Below are 5,533 nucleotides of genomic sequence, written 5' to 3' on the forward strand. Positions count from 1 at the left end.
GAGAGAGAGAGAGAGAGAGAGAGAGAGAGAGAGAGAGAGAGAGAGAGATAGGGAGAGAATCGAGCTCAATCCATGCATGGATGACGCAATACTTATTCCGTCAAAAATAAACAGAACAGAGCGCGTATAAAAGGTCAGTTTTTTTTCCTCTCTCGTAACGAACAAAAAAATATGTATCCAATTTGCGTCGTACGCCATTTACACGAATCATTTGGGAATGGCACGAGCGTTTGCTCCGCTTTTGCTTCATTTCAATATTATATTCGGTGTCTCATTCATCAATCCTTGATATTAATCGGTAATTTGAACTGAACGAATGAACGAACGAACGAACAAGAAAAAAAGCGGCCCTAAAATCATACAAATTCCTAATTCTCGAAAATGCGTTTGCCGTTTTCCGCTTCTACTTTGCGTGGATGCTTTTCTTTCCATATGACGGAAGTCTTTGTAGAATGAAAAAAAAAAACTCCGAATGCCCCTCAACATTCCAAAAAGCATTTATTAGTTTGGACCTTGGGATGTTGGCTTGTTTGTTTATGCTTGCTTTTTGTTCGTTCGTTTGTTCGGTGTTCAAACGGATTCAAATGTGTTATATACATAGGCACAACTCGATCTCGGCACGTTACACGTGTAAGCTAAAAGTTGCAAACGCAATAAATATTACAGCATTGTGTATGTATATATCTATTTTCGCATCTTTTTACCTGCTCTCAGTACGTCTGGCCAACATGATTGTGATGCTCTCTCATGCTTTTATAGGTGTTTATAACAGCAGCAACAGCAGTAGAAGCACCAGCCAATCGCTCATGTGGTGAACATGTCTCGTGCTCATATGCAAAAACAACAAACAACAACGACGAAACAAGTTATATGGCTTTTGCGCATTTTATGGTACACAGCTCGAGAGCTATGCTTTATCGAGTTTTCAATATTAAGATAGAGAGATATTGCACTTTTACTGTAGGGTGGATCGTTTCACACGTATTTCACAAAATCAATTCAATCTAACCATATGCCTTTAGCATTAAATGCGTGAGAGATTGATGGAAAACTACCGCCTGATCTCTCACAATTACTGCTGCGGCGGCTGCTGTTGCGAGTCGATAACTGTTTTTCTTTGCAATTTAGACGAATCGATATAGCATGCCGTCATACATTCAAATATCACTTGTAAAGATAATCTTCGAAACAGTTTGAATATGCCACTATATTAATAGATCAGAGAGAAAAGAAAAAAATTGTTCGTGTGTACGTGTGTTTCGAGTTTGCTTTGGCTTTTTTCGGTGAAGTGTGTGAAATATAGATTGAATTGTGCCGCGTGCGCTTGCCGTTTTCATAGAAATGGCTCTTTGATATAAATTCACTCGTCGCACTTTAGATTATGCCAGCAAAGCATTGCAACGGCTCCAGTTTTTTCTTCTTCGTTTTTTTTTGTCAAACGTTCATGACCTGTTTTTTGTTTCACTTCAGGTATCTGTTTTAGTAGTGTTTGGCTGGTACGAAGCGAACGGCCGAGCGAGAGGGGCGGACCGAGGAAGACGGGAAAAACTTGAATGGAAAACACACAGCCCATACACACACACACACATATATATATATATATATATATATATGTATCATCGCAATTCATGCTAACGGAACGTTTTTAATCGCATTTACACTGATTGAAATATTCAAACATAATTCCTCAAGCGCGAACAAAATAATTATTTATTGAAAAAATGGAATACAAATAATGAAAATAAAACAGAAACCAAAAAAAAAGGCAGAATTGCACGGCCAAATACAGCTCATAAATTCATGACTAGATACAAACAACAACAAAAAAAAATTGACTTTCATTGAACGCATACAGATCATTCGATGCGGCATTTTGCATGCATATCGACGTGTATGCATTATCGATTGGCATAGAAAAAATTTGCCCCTCAGCCACACAAAAATGAACCAAGTCGAATAACAAAAAGAAAAAAAAATTGTTAAAATTCATTCGTGATAATCGCTTGCTTCGGTTCAAGATAAGTGAATACTAAAACCCAAACAAAGTTATCACTAGCACGCGCTAGTGAATGGGCACAACTGTACATGTTATATAAATTACATACTTCCACACTATGTCATGGAAAAAAAAGCGTTGTACGCTCTACTGATGGAATTGTGATATAGTATTAGGCCACTTTATCTAGAAGTATCACCTACTGGCTTGTTGTGATTACATCAAAAACTGCCAGAGCTCAATTGAATGTTAAAACTTAACGGGTGTAACGCTTTGCTTTCTTATTTCTGATAAATTTTGAAACCATCGACTCGTTTATCTTGTGTCAAGTTTAAGGTCTGGAAAAAAGAATTGTGTACCGAAATCAAAGTTGGATCTTTGGAACCAGCCAAATATCATACAATGAAAATGTGTTGGTGGTGTTATTACTCATTACTTATATGAACAACAACTTTCGATAAATTTCTTCGTCGAATGAGCAAAAACTAAAATATATGCGTTGCTGTTACATCGGCCACTGAATTTCCACGCTGCGTGCAAGTAGTGCGCGAGGTGCAATATTTTTTGCTGTATACACGTTCAATGCATTAAATTTCCTACTTGCATGCATGTGCTAGATATTGGTTTCAAACTACGCACTTATATCTATCCAGCCATTGTTGTGCACCATAGAGAGAAAAGAAAGAAAAAGCAACAACAACAACAACAACGACGACGAAGAAATCAAATAAAAATAGATGAAAAAAACACAAACTTTATTCCCACTCCTCCAACGATCGTACGATAATTTGTGTGTTCGAAATAGAACAATGGTTGTAATCAGTTTTGCGTTACAAGCGGCAAAATCGTGCATGCATTTTACGTACGCGATGCGATGTGTGTGTTGTGTGTGTTATTGCAATCGCAAGTCAGGTACACAGCTCACGGTAAACACTCTAATCAGGTGAAGGAAAACAAACGCACATGATGTTGATTCCATTTTGAACTCTTAGGCTACAGTTGCCAAGCGAATGCACAGCAAGCTAATGCTCATCATCCATCCATCTCTTTCTCTCTCTCTCTCTAACTCTCCTCGTATTTTATATACAAATAAATAATTAATTAATTACAACGAGAGCTTGAATTATGTACGATGGCATAGGTATAATGTACGTATGTGTATAAAATTGTTGAAAGGAAGAAAAAAAAATGAAATAAAATAAACGATTTATGCATTTTATTGCCACAGTCACATGGCCAACCGTTGTTCAACGAACGATAATACAATAATCTAAAAGCAACAACAACAGAAGAAAAAAAAAACGACCGTAAATTTATTTAAAATAGACGTAAGTAGTATGAAGTAGAAAAAAAAAGAAAGTCAACATTTGATGTGTATAAAAATGAATCGCAGCTCTCTTTGTCTAGACAAAATGCTCAATCAACCATACGCACGCAAAGCTTCTATGGACACAAAACGCACAATGAATGTCATCCAAGTCAATGTAAAATGTTCATCGCTTGATGATGATGACGATGAATTCGTTTGTTTTTTTTCTTCTTTTTCTCACATCTCTCAAGCAATTTTCGAAACTATTTAACACATAAATATAGGCAAACCACGTAAAATATATCAATTAGGAGAGCAAAAGCGAGAGACGTCTCCGACTCTTGTCATGATGATGATGATGATGATGATGTACGGTTTAGGTTTGCTGAACGCTCAACTGTTTTACTCATTGATCGAATTGCGTCTCTCATTTCAGTCAACTCTCAATATGTATTCTCCTGCTGTGTGCTTTGCCTCTCGATATTGCTATCTCTTGCTCTTGCTCTTGCTGTCTGTCTGTGTCTCTGTGTCTCTCTCTCTCTCTTGCATCGCCGTACATTTACTCGCAATTTCGGGCCATATACATGAATCCAATCCATGTGCACATAAGGTTACGGCTATATAACAAATAAAATAAAAACCGTCTAATTTGAGCAGAGAGTGACTAAAACACAAAAATCGACGCAAAATACGACAAAAGTTCATTCGCGGTCATCGCAGCTATTTCTGGTTTTTTTTTCACATTCTGCAATTCAAAGTCAACAATATGTCGAACACAAAGGAAAGCTCTTCATCTTCTTTCTTCTCTGCGTGCATAGACAAGCGCGTCGGTTCCGTATTTTTTTTTAAGTCATCAATGTGTATTATATTTCGCGACATGACAATTACAAAACTTTCCGAACCTTATTCGTCACCTTCGACGCAGTTGAAAACATAAATTTTTTAGAGGTCTGTGCAAATTGCGAACCAAATGGGAATAAATGCGCAATTGTTTTTTTCTTCTTTTTTTTTCTCGTCTTCCATTCAATTCTGTTATTGCTGCTGCTGCTGCAGCCGGGTTGTTCGATTTTTGATTTGCAATTTTATTTTGCATTCATAAATAATTAACACTTTATAGGGAAACACACGAAAGTGTGTTTAAAATTGAAAGCATACTTCACATGTAAATGAATGCTACGAACAATAGCAACAACAGCAGTAAAAATCCTGCAATCAAAATCTTACTGTATGCAATCAACGCGCTTCGAACAAAGTTCGATACACACAGTTCGATCAATGATTGAAGTTGATTCTCAACTGCGTATAAAATTAATCATATCTCATTGTTTATATCCAGAGCGACTGTAATCAAACTCAAAACAACAAACACATTTGAAATCAATGATTGTTTTTTTTTTCTCCTCCATCATCAAAATATCCTCACGGTATTTCGTTGGGTAAAACATTTCCACGGTCAAACACAAATATGCTATTGATTCACGGGCACTGGACTTATGGCTGTAAAGATGGTAGAAAAAGTTTACGTGCACAATATGACCGAAACGTGTTCGATCATGTTAAAAAAAAAAGTTTAATGGGAAAAAGAAGAACAAAACAAAAATATGTTTTGACCGTTTTAATTTCGACCCACATGAGGAAGAAATGGGATATGTGTGTTTTTTTTTTCTTCTCTTCTTTCAATTTTATACTGTGTTCTGCTCCCCATTGTTCCATTCTAAATCTTTCGTTTATATATGGCCGTCGTCTGTTTTCGTTTGCTCTTTCTTTCGCTCCTTTATTCGCTCTCCATCACGCACACACACCACACACAAAGGGGGCGAGAGAAAGAGATAAAGCCATGAACGGTTCTCCGTTCGGAAACGTGTGTGCTTAATATTTTTTTTAGCGAATAAATTGTATTTGTGCGTGTCCATGTATGTAGAGAGTCGGTTTGTCAGAATCTCATTCGCGTTCCGAGTTTAGTGTCACAATGCCTTAAAGCATGCATTTCTATTAAGACACACACACACTCAGAGAGAGAGAGAGACATGACGATTCATAATGACGAGCAATTATTTGAAAATGAAGTGAATCCTAAATAGGTGAGCCGTGTACACACGCCAGCGCACCGTACACAACATTGTTTGTTGTTCTTGATGATGTTATTTTTGCGATGTAGGTTCGTGTGGAAAATCAGATATGTATGTATATGCGAAAACTTCGTCTGGACTGAATCTTTTCCACACGAA

The 5,533-nt window shown here is 37.0% G+C and overlaps 1 protein-coding gene across 1 annotated transcript in view; it reads right to left on the bottom strand.

Annotated features, from left to right (window-relative positions):
* The window catches only part of LOC129576589 (protein Atossa), a 27,478-nt gene that overhangs the window by 17,158 nt on the left and 4,787 nt on the right, over nt 1-5,533 (bottom strand). The window lies entirely within an intron of this gene.

This window comes from Sitodiplosis mosellana, unplaced genomic scaffold (assembly GCF_009176505.1).
Source record: "Sitodiplosis mosellana isolate CC-2019 unplaced genomic scaffold, AAFC_SMos_1.0 Smas_scaffold_6191, whole genome shotgun sequence".
NCBI lineage: Eukaryota > Metazoa > Arthropoda > Insecta > Diptera > Cecidomyiidae > Sitodiplosis > Sitodiplosis mosellana.